General features: G+C 37.6%; 1 protein-coding gene across 13 annotated transcripts in view; it reads left to right on the forward strand.

Moving 5' to 3' along the window:
• SRCIN1 (SRC kinase signaling inhibitor 1) overlaps positions 1-16,521 on the forward strand; it is a 267,852-nt gene that overhangs the window by 88,479 nt on the left and 162,852 nt on the right. Inside the window, exon 1 of one of the 13 annotated variants that reach the window (XM_087916505.1) lies at positions 2,253-2,384. The exons of the other annotated variants lie outside the window; for them this stretch is intronic. The gene's annotated coding sequence lies outside the window, so the exon portion shown is untranslated. Of the gene's footprint in view, positions 1-2,252; positions 2,385-16,521 lie in introns of those variants that run through there. 13 annotated transcript variants of the gene reach the window in all.

Raw genomic sequence — 16,521 nt, forward strand, 5'->3', positions numbered from 1 at the left:
CCTATTTGCCTATAAATGCAATGCCTCTCCAATTTGAATGATGGAGATTTTAATTTGTGCGCTGATGTGGTAAACCAATCAAAACTACAAAAAGAAAAAAGAAAGAAAAGAAAAATTGAAAATTGATAGTTGAGTTGCCCATTAAATTTGGCACTAACTTTTTGGGATATTAGATCCAGTTGCTTTGGTTTGATTACTATATTCCAACCTGGAATATCTCAATGTGTAAATTAATATGTGAGATGTTATTTCTCACATCATGTCCAACTGTCAGCCAAGCTAGAGAATTTGGAGAATTCAAATTTTGCTACAACAGGAGGGTAAATACAACAGACTAGCTTACACTTTTTATGTAGCTATAACCTAGCATATTCCTGAACATGTTTATCTCAATATTCTTCAGTTGCTACACTGTAAGGTAAATGTAAAGGTTCCCCTTGCACATAGGTGCTCGTTGTTTCTGGCTCTAGGGGGCACTGCTCATCTCCGTTACAAAGCCAAACTGCCAACGCTGCCCAAAGATGTCTCCGTGGTCATGTGGCCAGCATGACTAAACACCACAGACATATGGAACACTGTTACAATACCTTCCCACCAAAGTGGTCCCTATTTTTCTACTTGCATTTTTACATGCTTTCAAACTGCTAGCTTGGCAGAAGCTGGGACAAGTAATGGCAGCTCACTCCATTACGCAGTGCTAGAGATTTGAACTGCCGAACTGCCGAGCTTTCTGATTGATAAGCTCAGGGTCTTAGCCACTGAACCACTGTGTCCCCCTAGCTACACTGTACATTAAACTAAAAAAGAAACAAACTGAATTGTGCTTAGATGTATTGCATAAAATCCAACCATTTAAGGAGGGTTAGAAAATTTTATTTTTTCAAAAAGCCAGCATTAAACTATGCTTTAATGATATATTTGAGTCCACATATTTGAAACCCAGCCTTGGATGGGAATTCTTTCTGCCGCCTCCTTGGCTCATCTGTTAGTCTATCCCACAACCTTTTGTCAGATATTCTAGGTCCTGCCTACTGAGTCCCACTGACCTGGGTAGACATTTATCTTCAGATGAAAGGGTATCTTCGTGCATGTGTCTTGTAAATTATATAAACTCCCATCACCCATATATCCCATTGCCATGGATTATTTGGACTTTTCTTCACAAGAAATATATTTAAAGCTCTTAATTGTTCCAAGAAAAAAAAAAGAAGTATCCTTGCTTTGTGGTCTCTGAGACCTTGTACAAATCTGTGGACTAAATCCTGGTTTAAAGTTATAGCCATGTGTCTGGCTGACTTTAGAGACTGAGCATAGGGAGCCAGAGATGGAAGGTCAGGGAATGGAGGCCATGAATTTACAAGTAGTGAGGAATAGAAAGGGTTATCTCTGTATGGGGAAACTCTAGTGAGCCAGCGAATGGCTTGCATCTTCCTCAGGCGCTGCGTATGCAGAGTACAGAGACTCACGTCTTGGCAGCTGCAGCAGGACTTGGGAGCAGGAGCGTGGCTCTCTTTCCCTTCTCCCCCTTAATGGCTGGACCCTGAAGATTCTCATCATTCTGACGGATTTTTCATTTATTTTTTTTTCATTCCCTCCCGCAACTCCCCCATCCACCCAATGCAATTTCATGTCCTGCAGCAGGTCTCTCTCTCTCTCTCTCTCTCTCTCTCTGCCTCTTGCTTTTTTTTTCCTGGTCCATTTCTAGATGATCACTCTGCCTATTTTTCATGCTCTGCTGAGTGCTGTTCCCTCCTTTTCATGGCCCAGCTGCCTGTCTCGCTCTGCCTTGCCTCATGAAGATTTATGGAACTGCAGTAATAAACTGTATTTGAGCGATCCTCTTTTCCGATAATCTTTGGGTGAGCGCCCAACAAGGTGGGTGTGATTTGAGCAAGCCTGCCATCATGTCCAGCTTGGGACCCCTCCCCATTGTGGTGTCAGCAGCTAGTGAGGTACTGGGAGCAGTACGGACCCAGCAAGGTTTCCTGCTCTCATTTTGAAAGGAGAGAGAAGCTTTACCAATCTGAACTGCCTTTGCTGCAGGATCACATTTTCTAAGGCAGCTATATTTCTATGTGTGAGAAAGGGATCTCTAACCCAGTGACATCCTCAGGTGTGTCTTCCACCTAAGGAACAAAACCTCCATTGCAGGTAGAAGGAAAATGAATGGATAAATCAGAATACATTGACCTGAATGCAACACTTGCTTCAGTGAAAGTCCTTTGATGCGTCTTTGTTTCTGGAAGAATTTTGTCTTGGTATTGGTTTGTCTCTGCTCCTGGTTGTGACCTAAGGAGTTCCTGCACCTCCAAGAAAAGATCTTGGAAACTCTTGGAGTGACACTGTTCCAGCTTGCTTGGAGCTCCTCCTGAATTATCCAGAGGGTAAGAGAAAGGAAATCTTTTCATTAGTCAGCTTGTTTGGGAATGGGGAGAGGCCTTTCTGCTTCTATATTCATTTTCGTTCTTCTCTCCCCATCACTACATCCATCTGATTAACTCATTCATTCTTCATTGTTACTTTTGTCCCTAGTTGCACTAGACAAATCTGTTTTGCTCTGGACCTCTTGACCTTTCTGTGAGGGACAATTAATTGCTAGGCAGTTGCTTTCTCCACCCTTATCCTGGTTCAAAATGGCTGCTTGGGCAAGACCTGGTGGGACAGACAGGAACAGAACTTCTTTATTATGGTCATGACCATTGTAATGTATAGTTTATAATAGAGCTTATAGGATTCAAATAGAAATCTATTAAAGAATTGTGATTTAACTAGAAATAAAGAAAATAAAGTAATAAAATAACACAAACAGAGTGCTAAATGGTCAACCACATCAGTCTAGAGGTTGAAAAAAAACCCCGTACAATATTTAATAATAAAAATAGTGTAGTCTTAAATAATAAAAAATAAGGAAGTCACGGCATGGCTTCATTGAACTCTAAAGAGCTTACCTTTTTTTAAAGTCCTAGTTCAGCCAGTCACATGGCTGAAGGACATTCCCACCAACCAAAATCTTAGCAGACAACACTGATCTTTTATTTCATCCTTATAGCAGTGCTACTATCACCCATCATAAGAGGAGGATCCCTGTCTTCCTTTACACATATACCCCACAATGACCCTTAGCTGAGCAGGAGTTGCTGTCGGGCAAATGTTTTAGAATAATTTATATTATATCTGGGGTATGTAAGGTATAGGTCCATCATGCAAATGAAACAATGGATGTGGTGCTCCTGTTTATTTAAGCTTTTAAAAATGCAAAGCTTGGGATTTTTTTTCTGAGATAAATGCTTGGTGTTAAAGAGGTTAAGCCCACCATAATGGTAGAGAAACTGGTTTGAAGGTTGGAGCAATTTCCTTTCCCCTCTTTTTCTTTTCTATGGTTCTGTGAAGGCTGGGAGGGAGGGGGAGTGGGGAAAGAGAGGGAGGGTGGGGGAGAGAGAGAGAGAGAGAGATTCCATTTTTTTGTGCTCAAATTGCTTTTGGCATTGCAAACAGAATCTCAGCCATTAGCTACTGAGAGAGAAATGGTGAGCATGGGGGTGTGGGGGTATTGAGTATGTTCTATAGACTGGGCAGAGCTTCAGGCAATTTGCTATTGTTCAGAGAGCAGGATGGAAACCGGACAGCTTTTGGCAGGTGGAAAGGATGGGGGAGGAGTGGTTGGCAGTGGTAGATTCTAAGTGAAAAGGTAGAGTGCAGGAACTAAATTCAAGCAAATTATAGAGTTTTACTGTGGCTTTGAAATTTGGCTAAAGCAGCAAATGCACCCAAATTTTAGATTTTGTCCATATGTTGAGCATATTTCTACCATCATCAGTTTATCGAATTAGCATGTAATACAAGCTTTTTCTTTGATCCAGTAATATTTTCATGCTTGAGGTAGAAAACCCAAGTATCAGTGTTATCTTTCTCCCCAATAATGAACAAGGAAATAATCCCCTGAAAACCCTGGCAGATAGTGCTCCATCAATCACTTTTAATTGTGTCAGAGACATCTATACGTATCTAATGAGGAACTGCTCTTTTCTGATGATGTGTAAATGTTTCCGATAGTCCCCATTTATGTATTCAAATACACACCCATCTTTTTTAAATTCATGTTTTCATGTATTTTCAGTAACTATATAGTTTAACCAGATACCATATCTGTACATTTATCTTGAAGAACAAATAACTGGGTATTGGTGTCATAGTTTAGAAGTTAAGTTGGACAATGAAGGAATTAGGAATCAGGCCAAAAATTGGAAGGAATCAAGCTAGAAACCAGGTTCATAAGTTTTAGTCCCACCTTAGATGCAAAGCCAGCTGGGTGACCTTTGGCCAGTCACTTTCTCTTTCAGCCATAGGAAGGAGGAAATGGCAAACTACTTCCAAAAGCTTTGCTAAGAAAACTTCATAGACTTGTCCAGATAGTTAATAAAAACAGTGCTTCCCACATCACTTTTAGCAGCAGTCCAATAAAGGAGAAATGTGTACTTCAAACTAGATAACATCATCAGTATTCAAACTAGGTAATATCATCAGTTCTAGTTCTAGGATTGGTACTGATAATGCTTTTTAGTTTAGGTAATGAAACATCTGCAAGGAAACAACCAAGCTCATAGACCACCAAGGACTCCTCAATAGCAACCCAACATGCAGTCACACCTGCTTTGAGGATTGAAACTGACCCAAAATTTGACCCTTAGCATTTAGTTCACCAACATTTAAAAGTGAAATGCATAATTTGCCATTGAATTAAACCTGTAACATTTGAATAGTTAAACTGAAGGACTGATTCCCAAACACTAATCATCAAGGACTCTTGGACTTTAATATTTCTATGCAGTCATGATTGCAGTCATGCAGGATTACTAAACTGCTGTACACTCTCTCCAACCTTGGAGTTTCTCCATTCATCTCCACCCATCTTCTGATGAACTCGTTGTTGCTGAGTTTCATGGAGAAAGCTTCTTTGCATGGCTACTTCTCACTGGATCTGGGCTCAGCTGAAGGTGCCTTTTTCCTGCAAGATTGCCTCCCTATTCAATTTGCCTCTCCCCAAATATGTCAGGGAGAGCAGTACCTGATGATGAGTCAGGGTTTTTTTTAGAACTGAGGCAGAAAATAAAAGAGGCTTTATATATATTTTATTTTCCTCTACTATACTCTTATTTTTCTTTTTTAATCTTTTTTCTCTTATTAACTTTTCTGCGTCTTCATTTTTTATTTTTTATTTTGCATTAGTGGATTGTTGTAAACTGTAATCTTTAATACAATTACTATTAAAAAAGAAAATAAAAGAGGCTTGTTGGAATGAAGGTTTTTTTTCCTTTTAGGAAAAAAAAGGCTACAAGAAGTAGCATCCTGTTGTGTGGTTTGCACAAATGGCCTTTTAATACTAATTCTCTTTAGCAGTCAGAAGCTCTGGCATGTTCCACTACTGAAGCGTGTAATTGGAGAAAAGGGAACTGCATATGATTGGAGTAAAAGGGAAAGAGAAAAAGCACTGAACATAGGAGTAATGCAACATGTGTGCTTAAAGAGATTCCTAAAGGCAAAATGTTGTAACTACATCATTTTTTTTCCTCATTCCATTCTTAATTTCTAATACAGTAAAACCTACAGTCCTTTAAGCCGCTTGAGTAAGTTGTAGTGAACTAGGTGGATTTTCAAAGTAGAGATATTTAGCCTTGCGCTTTTAATCAGTTGCATTGTGAGATGAATCAGTACTGGGTCTTGGAATGCTGCACTTAAACCATTGCTGACCTTGGCTCTAGTGATACCCTCCAGTGCACTATGGTGCTATAGCTCCAGCTGTCTTGTGCTGCCTGACATTCATATATGCCAATTTAATGCTCAGCAATCAGAAATGGTTGGGTGTATAGAATAATGACACTAAATTATATATCATGGAAGTGGGACGTGTGGAACAGAGCTGCACTTTTTATCATTCCTACACATGCAATAAATATTTCCTAAATATTTCAAAACCATTCTGAACAGTGTATTTGTAACATTCAATGTTTCAAAATATAAAACTGTTTGCAGGCTATTAATTTCATTTCTCTCTTGCAAACAGAAAAGCAGAAAATAATTAGAAAATAGTTAGAAAATAACAGAAAATAATTAGAATGATGTATCAGTATAAATCACAAACAGGAATCTGAATTCTATTATCCGTATGAATTACTCAAACAGAACAAATGTGCCTATGCCCTTATTTAATGCTTTTCATTCTGTGGTACTTTTAATTTTATTTTGCTTTCTTAGCTGTATGGAAAAGGCATAGACAACAAAATTCTGCCCAAACTAATAGAAAATGTTTTACTTGATTTCTTGCAAGATTTCAGGAGGCATTTCTTACAAACTTTCCACATATTGTGATAGCTGTAAGGGTTAGAATTAAACAATGCAAAAGACTCGGTTCTCACACGTTTAATTAATATCAATGGGCAACACATTTTTATATATTAAATTTAAAGAAATCATAAAAAAGCCAATTTCAATTGGTTTACAGTATATAGTGAAAGGGGTAACATTTTTCTCTCCTATGATTTTGCCAGTGAAACCCATTAGATCAACTATACTGAAGAGAAGAGTAATGGGTGATATTTCAGTATCAGTAGTAGAGGCAAATAATTCTTATTGGGACTGTTCCTGCCTGCTACAATCCTACTGAAAAAGCTGAGAACCAACTGATGGGATCTTGTTTCAGCATGATTGAGAAAGTCTTATAGAATTCTAGGTTTGGAAGCAACTAGACCAGTTTCCTGCCCAGGACATAAATTTTCATGCTGTCCCAGATAAAAATAGTTGTTTATCTTTTTCTTGAATACTTCTAATTATGTTGATATTGTTTAATAGCTTTCACAAGGAGGAAAGTCATCTTTAGTCTTCTTGGAGCTCCTCCTGTGGAACTTTCATCTCTTGAATTTTGATAGCCTATCCTGTATTTGAAGACTGCTTCATGTGTCCCCTTAGTCTTCTTTTCTTTAGGCTAAGTAGCTTATTTAAACTTCCTTTGTAAGTTTTAGCCTCTAAGACCTTCTGCTCTTTCATCACTTTGTGCCCCTTCCAATTTTTCAGTGTATTTGTATTGCGGCAACTAGAACTCGATGCAGTATTCCAGGTGTCTGGCCAATAAGACATAAAACAGAAATATCACTTCCTATGTTTTTGACACTATACCTCTGTTGATTCAGCAAGATTGCATTAGCTCTTTTGCAGCTATAGTGTAGTGGTGGTTGATGTTTAATTTGTGGTCTACCCAAGACACCTTTCCTAAGTAGTATTGCAAACTCAGTCACCTAACCTATATTTGTATAACTGTTTTCTCCATCTAAGTGTAGCGCTCTCACCATCAAATTCTGCAATTTGGGAAAGCACCATTGTTCAAATCTAACGGATATTTCATCTTCTGCCTTGTGCCGATGCAGTAAAACTGGTTTTATAATAATTAGAGTGACGTACAATTAAGGATGCAAAGGTGTGTTCCCTGAAATAGGTAATACTAAAATAATCAGTTTCACTTTTTAAAAAAGCATCTTTTTGAAACTAGAGCTAAACAAAAGTCTTTGTCCTTGTGAATATCGGGACCTCTGCAATATCATTGGTTCTACTGGACAGGAACCACAAGTATCCCATAGCATCGCACATTGTAATGCTTATACATTCCTCTTTAAGCTCGCTACAAATGTATCGGTAGTGGGTGGCTGGAGGAGGGTGGGGGAAGAGAGCAGCCTGCCATTTTCTTTAAAGCCACTAATTATTGTTCTTAACTAGTTATATGCAAAGAATTATAAACAGCAGTCATGGAAGGCATCTTCAAGGAAGGGTTAATTTATATTTTGGGGGAGCAAGGAAAAGGGTGGTAAACCATATGCAAATTCTGCAGTGTCAAAAACTATTTTTGGCAACGGAACAGGAAAAAAAAATAGTGCAGATGTTTTTCATTATGCAAATGAGGCCTGATTGTGGACAAAATTGCTTTAAAGCATCAGCAGAAGTGGCAATCATTTATCAGAGATACCAAAGCCTTTGCTAGTTCTGGCAGCTCTAAAGCCTCCAGTCTCTCTGCCCCTTCATCAACTGTCTTTTCTCTCAAAATATGCCTTTCTGCTCTACTGCCCAAATACATCTGTATCATCAGCATCTCTTGTCCATTATTGTGTACCTGCATCAAACACGCCCCCTCACCCTCACCCACTTTCTATACTGCTAGCTGTGCATCTCCCTCAACATCCATATTTCATTGGTAACCTCACTGGGGCAAAGAACCATGTCTTTTTTTGTGACATTTAACCAGAGGTGGTATTCAGCAGCTTTTGACCAGTTCTGGAGAACCGGTAGCAGAAATTTTGAGCAGTCCGAGAACTGGCAAATACCACTCTGACTGGACCCACTCCCATTTTTTCTCTGCCTCCCGAGTCCCAGCTGATTGGCTGGGTCTTCTTTTGTTGCCCTGCACAGGAGAACAGAGCTGGAAAGCAGGTTAGTGGGGTAGGGAAGGAATGGAGATTTTGCAGTATCCTTCCCCTGCCATGCCCACCAAGCCATGGCTACCAAGCCACACCCACCAAGCCACGCCTACAGAACCAGTAGTGAAAAAAAAATTGAATGCCACCACTGCATTTAGCTCTAGTACTGTAGGTAGGCAGTAGGTACCTATAAAAAAGTAAGTCCTTCAAACTGCAGCATCTTCATGTGACTGAGAAATAGAATTCAGGACTGGGCCGTACAGATAAGGCTTTGACTTCATTCCCAGCTCAAGGCAGAGAGCAACCTTATACCATAGTATTCCTGAATTACTTGGGAGGATTCTTTGGGGCTAATGTGTGCTGTTATTCTTCATAAGGCATAGCTCCAAGGAAAAAAAAAATGCTACAAATTGCATACAAAGCATATCTTGTAGGAAGGGGTTTGTATAATATAAATTCTGGATTTTGTCATTTCTAATGAAAAAAGGGGATGTGGGCCCTAATTATGAAGCACAAAAATTTACATAAATGAAAAACAGATTGATCTGGCTTTTCAATTTGAGAAGGCACTCATCTGCTTGCTCATGCATTAGCGGGTTATTGCTAAATGGTCATTCGCATAAAGGATAAAAGTAAAGATCTTTATTAAGGAACATTATTGCTTTTCCTCACATTATCCTGTCTATCATAATGATGGGCATTTTCCTATATTATTATTCAATATTAATGCTATTAATCTAACCATTATTCTTTCCTTTCTAATTCTACCTTTTTTCTTTAATTTCAAATTTCGTCCATCTCTTCCCCAAACTTATCCATAGACAATATTGTAGGATCAGGCTAAGCATCCATTAAATTCAGCATTTTGTCACTGAAAATAATCAGCTAGGTGTCCTTCAAAGACATTATAAGCAGTGTAATTGTTAGAATCATATATTGTTTGACTGCAGGGAATTTGATTACTCCTGGTTTCCACTTTAAATGCAAAACATATTACATTAGTTCAGTAATAAACTCATTTGGACAGAGCCTATCTAATGTAGCGGTTAAGGCATCAGACTAGAAACTAGGAGGCAGTCGTGTGATTTTGGCTAGTTATTCTCTCTCAGTCCCAGGGACTTCTCCACCAAGAATCAACACTAATTGGAGAACACCTTAAACAAGCCAACAAACAAATAAAAGCGGTCATTAGGGATTTAACACCAACATACAGTAATTAGAAATTACTTTATAGAACTCCAGAAGCTGCCTTCTATAAAGTCAATCTTTGGGCCATATTTGTGTATACAATTGTTTGGACAGAATTCAGGCTATAGGGTTGTTCGTTTTTTAAAGAGGGGGGAGTAGAATGGATAGAGTTCCTTAACTTAAGGAACAAGATACCTGTGCAAATATTTAACAAGGGAACATATTTTCAAGAGCAGAGCAGAGTAAAAAGTTCTTGCATATAAACAAGATGGTCTCAGTAACTTAATTTTTAAAAAAGAAGAATCTTCTTATTAATTGGCTAAAGTCAAAAATACGAATCTATTGCAAATCATTCTAGACGTTTACCATCAGGCCTGGATCTACTTTCTCCTTGCTGCTAGTTTATACTAACAGTATAACAGTTCAGCCCCCAAATGCCATCTGTTAAACCTGAATGCATAGCAAAGCAAAGCTAATCCTTCTTCAAAACTTGTATGGCTTGACCTCTTAGCAAAGCATTCTTATCTTAGTTTAAAAATCTTATCAAGGAAGAGTCCATCATTTTCCAAAGCAATGTGCTCTATTCATAAACAACTGTCTGGAAATTCTTACATCCATTCTATAGCTATCATTCTTAATGATTTATAAATTTAGGGAAATCTGACTGTTTCTTCACCAGAGGTGTTTCATTCCCCCTCCCCCCCACCATTCAAGTCCCCTGAATTCCCTTTCTGTTTTTGCATGTTGTTTCTCTTTGTGAGCACAATTTCTTCCCAAGACAAAGAATCTATTAAAGCGTATGAAAACAAAGCAGAGCATTGCTACTGAACTTCTTGTAGTGAGTAGAGGATTCTAAAGCAATTTTTACCAAATTAAAAAGAGGAAGGAATTCCAACTCCAGAAGGCCAACAATAAGTCTTGGGTATATGGAACATTTTTATTGTTCCATACAATTCAAGCTTATCTGTTACCAGATTTTATTTGCCATCTAATCTTTATCTCAATTCATTTCTTATGCAGAAAACAGTTCCATTTTTGTGACTTGTTTAGTCTTCAGTTTTCCTCAATCACTTCTCCAATGAAGTCTTTCCTGAATTATCTTGATAGAGAAGTTGCTATCACACATTATTCAATGACACACTTGGATTTGTTGTTTGTCAATCCATAAAAGGTCAAGTGAGTTTTGCATATGAGACCCACTTGTATTTGCATGAAGAGTTGTTCATTAATTTGGCATATTTCCTTTAGACAGTTAGCTCTGATTATAACATACATTTACTCCGTCATTTGTATTTTTGGTATCTGTTGTATCACTATATTATTATATATTAGCTCTAGCCCAAAACGGTCCTATTTTTATGCCAGGGAAAATTAGGCACACTGTTGCCTCCAACTATATAAGGTTTATTTAGGAAAAATGTTTTCAAATTTCATCTGACTAAATAATTGAATCTATTAAAAAGAGAGGGGCAGATAGAGCTCATGAATTGCGTGTAGTTCTTGATGTACAATCCTTGATGGATGCAGCTAGACATGAAACATGGCAAGTGCAATAGTCCTCAGCTTACAATTCTTTGAAATTACAATGGCCTTGGAAAAAGGAGTTTACAACCCATCCTCAAAATTATCACTCTTGCATCATTTCTGTAGTCATGTGATTCAATCTGGACAACAGGCAACTAGCTCACGTTTATGATGGGTGCAGAGTCTTATATTCAGATAATCACAATTTGCAACTTTCCAGCTGGCTGCTGCTAACCAAAATCAATTCAAAATGCTGGATTTGCTTAATGATTGTATGATTCACTAAGCATCCATGGTGATTCACTTAATAAATGCTGTAAAAACAATCATAAAATTGAGTCCAGTTATGTGATGACTTGTTTTACAACTGCATCAACTTACAATGGAAATTCCAGTTTCAATTGTGGTTGTAAGTCGAAACCTACTTCTAATTTGCCTAGATATTAAAGAAATATGAATTTAAGCAGCTGTTGTACAGGACAATCATATGTTATATATATATCTTGGATACCATGGAAAAAAAGGCACAAAAATCTTTTACTATAGAATAATTTATATTTATTTCCTAGTTATCATGTATGTGTTCTCTGATAGGCTTTGGGGACTATGTATCTCTCAATTGTACCTTTTATATGTGTGCTTTTATACACAATTCGTATCATTTTTCAGTTTCCAATAAATATGTTCTTCCTTTTATCTTTAATTCAGGAAAGTGCATCCCAATGCAGGCAGGTTGTATTCAAGCAGCAGTCTAATTCTAGGAAACCTGCAGTGTCTCCCTGCTGATAAAGGGGTGTGGTTAAAGCCTTGCTTTTCCTACTGCTAGGAATTGCCTGCTGATCAGCTGAGTAATCTCAGAGAAGTGGGGAGTGAGATAGAAAATTAATTCTTTCCCCTTACAACTAATGTTGTAATTTTGCTCATGTTGTAAATTAAGGACAAGAGATAAAAAGGTTTCTAATTGAGTATATAGCAATATATGTATGATTTTATACCAGGGTAGGAAGGGTTAAACTCCCCCCCCCCATGTGGCTTAGTGGATTGGCTTAGAATAATCGAACAGATTATTCTAAGCCAATGTTAAAAGACATACTGAACATACATTTGCAATTCCACCTTCTCCTCTTTCCCCTGTGTCCACATGCACACTGTCAGTTGCTTCCTGGCAATCATTAGAATAGTGAGCCTATAAACCAGAAGTAGGTAATTAATTTTCCCAAGCGGCCACATGAGAAACTGAGACTGCTGTGGAGGGTTAATCCAATAGAGCTGTGAAGGTGTGTAGGCACACATGCACAAATTGAAAAAGAAGACGCAGTTGCCTTCAAAATAAAAGCGATGCAGTGTTGTACTGCACGCATGGCATACATTTTACATTTTATTTCTAATTTCCAATTGACCTCACAGGAACAGCCAAAGAGGCAGAAGAGGCCTGGCAGCTATAAAATACCCAGATCTGGTCTAAAGCAAAGGTATTCAAACTGGGCAAGTTTAAGACTTGTGGACTTCAACTTCCAGAATTCCTGAGCTAACATGACTGAAGGAGGAATTCTGGGAGTTGAAGTCCACAAGTCTTAAAGCTGCCAAGTTTGGAGACCTCTGCTCTAAAGCCCTCAATCTTTTCCTACAGCCAATGGAATTTGCCAACCTTGAAAAATAGACCTTTCTTTTAACCTATTTCAGCTCTGGAACTTGACACTTGCATCTTCTCTGACTTAGGGGCTATTGGCAATGTGTATGTTAGTCGACCACCATCCAGGATATACTTTGCTTTCTGAAGCTGTTTTCTTACCCATCCAACAGTCCAATGTAGGATACCAACTTTGCCCCTGTTTTTAATTTGTTGTGAGCATCTGGATGCCAGTAGTCATCTGGGCCAACTGGCATTTCTAGAGTTAATTCTTGACAAAACTGCTTATCTTGTGAGAATATTTTTTAACAAATGGCAACAGCACAATCACTTCAGCCACAGGGAATGAACAAAGTCAAGAGCAATTCTTCCTCTCTATCCAGATTGTGATCTTATCTTTTTATCTACCTTTTTATGAATGCTTTCATTTGTCTTAACTCCATTTCTGAAATTTGAATGGAAAAAGCATCCATAATGCAGAAAAAGTAAATGGAAAATGGAAAAAAGAAACTCCTGTCATTTTTATGTTTACAGAAAAGGTAAGCAAAAAGGAAATTGAACAATTGAAAATTATTATTCTCAAATAAATGGGGTGCAATGGCTCAACAGTTAAAAAACTAAGCTGATCAGTTGGAAAACTGACAGCCCAGGTTCTTATGACTTGAACACCATGTGCTGAGATGCCCTGGATCCTGCCCACCTAGCAGTTTGAAAGCATGCAAATGTGAGTATATAAATAAGTCCCATTTCGGTGGGAAGATAACAGACTTCCATATGCCTCGGTGTACAGTCCTCCTGCCACATGATAGCGGAAATGTCTTTGGATAATTTGGACTCCCTCAGCTAAGAATGGAGATGAATAGACAAAGAAGTTGGACATCATTGGACAGGGAAACCTTTACCTTTATTCTCAAATAATAATTTATTTTTGTCTCTGATAAATAGATCTGGCAAATTCATTATTGTTTGTAAAATAGTGCTCAGGATTCTACAGCTCCGTAGTATTTTTTTAGAAATACATTAAAACGCAACCTATAATAGAGTTCAAATTTAATGAAAACAACATGTTTGACAAAAATACATAGTGTGAAAATAGCTAAAAGCCAACTAACTTGAAGGACAACTGTCAGGCACAAGTAACCGGGAAGATAAATTAAGTTCAAAGCACAAAGAGTTTATTACATGTTTCCTATACACAAAAAAATGGTCTACTAATGGTAAAGCCAAATTGCTGCTAAATGAAATTAACTGGGGGTGGGTGGGAATTGACTTATTTACTGATTCTAGACTGATCACATGTGTATCCCCACCTCAGACTTAGGCTGTTTATCTTCTATAACAACAGGCATAGAGGTGCATGTTTAATCTGATGAATCTATATAATTTAGGAGCTGAGTTTGACTGAAAGTGTAAAAATAGAATAATACTTCTCGTTTGCTCTTTATTACCACTAAATTTTAGCTGCATGATGTATTCCATGTGGTTTAGACAAATAAATCATCCCTACTGGAATAAAAATGAAATTATAACTATTTTAGAACCCACCCAGAAAAAGTTTGAGTTCCTCTCTTCCACCTATCCATTCCAGCACGTTATTATTTGCCCGTCCCATTTTCCTGCTTTAGTAATATTAAAGATAGATGCCTGGTTTGTAGGAAGACAAACAGTAAGTATACTTTTAGACCAAGAAATATCAGATAATTTGTGGAAATGTGATATAAGTATGTTGCTTTGTTTATCTTTTCAGTTCTTAAACCCCATAATTTAAAGGGATTTTTTTTCACTGCTCAAATGATCCACTTAATAATTACCACAAGGATTTTCAACTGAGTCCACAGACATCCTGCATATCAATAAATCTCCTCTAACTTCCAATTTGTTTTGCTCCTATGGTAAATAGCAGAACTGCCATAATTTATCAGGTTGAAGGGTGGTTATCCTACTCTTTTAAAAACTATCATGCAACTTGAGCGTTAGTGCACAAGAACCATTTCAGAGTGTGGCAGAGGTTTTAAGGCATGCACCTTTGGGACATAATAGTGATATAGGAACAAGAACAATATTATTTGTTTGTTTGTCTGTTTGTTTGCATCCTGCCTTCATTATTTTTTCAAATAACTCAAGGCAGCAAACATGACTAATACACCATCCTCCTGCTATTTTCTCCACAACAATAATATAAGAGAGAGAGTGACTGGACCAAGGTCACCCAGCTGTTTTTAATAGCTAAGGTGGGACTAGAATTCATGGTCTCCAGTTTTCTAGCCGGGTACCTTAATCATTAGTTGGCTCTCAATAAACATGATGGGGATTCAAAGCCATTCACAAAATATGGCCCCAATGAAAATAGAAGAATTGCGGTTGGTTTAGGGTGGGGGTGGATTAGAATCAAAGGCAGAAAGCTTTCTTCCAATAAGCTTTCTTTAAGATTCATAGTTTAGAATTCAGAGAGGACTTGAGATTATTTTATTACTCTTTCACAGAGATATCCCAAAGGTGCTTAGACTTTCTGGTTGCCTCTTGAAAACGCACCTTTGGGACAACCATGACCTGGATGACTGAAAATCTGTAGGTATCTCCCACAGAGAAAATTCAGAAGCCTACTGAAATATTGAGATGACAGTTTCCTTGGGAAACTACTTGACTTTTTTCATATAATTGTAATGCCATTTTTAATTGTCACCCCACTAGCAGTCTTCTTGTGTTTTCCTACTATTTTTCCTTTTTTCCTCCTTTACCCCACAAAAATCCATTAAGGAGGAAAATTTATAATTCTATGGTTTTTAAGTGATACAGTTATAGAGGCCTATCAGTGAAAGTATAATGTATAGCTTGTTTTGGTACAGCAATTTTGTGCAAAGGACTTTTAAAAATAGGTGTTTGAGACATGCAGAGGAGCACTGTTGGGTATGTAATTACCTTTTAGTTCATACTACTTTTCAATAACTTGTCTAATCCACAAAATAAGTAAAACAACAAAAAATGCAAGTAAAACAACAAAAAATGCAATAAAGCAATCATCAATAAAATTGCTAAACAAAATAGAATCAATTAAACAAAAATCAAAACTATTAAAATTGAGCTGATGGAAAAATCTACATATTTGACAAAGAAAAATGTTTATTATTCTATTGTGAAATAGATGTTCAGTGTGAACGGGGTAGCTCTCAATAATAAATACATCCATTTAAAATTCAGTAGCAAGTGCGGACTAAAAAAACAACAAAAACATGTTGCCGCATCTTAAACATTTAGTAACATTAGCTTTTGTTGATTAAGCCCTTTATGGCAGTTAGACAAACATGCCATAATAAATCTGTTGAGAATTTTAGGGCCCAAAAGACCCTCTTTTGTTTCTGGTGAAACAAACTGACTTAGCTACCCTTCCGAAAGCATAAAATTGCATGGTAGGAAAATGGAACACATTCAGGGAGGCCACGGATGAGCTTTGATGGAAAAAGATTTTCATAACAAATTCTCCAACTACGATGCTCGCTTTTTTTTAGTCTAACCTTATATTGCCCTTAAGAAGGCTATGGAGGGGAAAAAATTCAAGTACGGCTAATGGAAATCCAATATCCAAAAATCCAGAATCTCTCTCCTCTTGATATGAACTTAACTGCCTAAGAACACGTTTATTTGCCTTGGGTCTTTCCCCACTTCTGTGGAGTGCATTAGGGCGCTTTGTAGATTTACTCCACATAGAGGTAAGAAGTGGAA

The sequence above is a fragment of the Pseudonaja textilis genome, chromosome Z (genome assembly GCF_049901715.1).
Source record: "Pseudonaja textilis isolate UNSWEBS1 chromosome Z, rPseTex1.2, whole genome shotgun sequence".
NCBI lineage: Eukaryota > Metazoa > Chordata > Lepidosauria > Squamata > Elapidae > Pseudonaja > Pseudonaja textilis.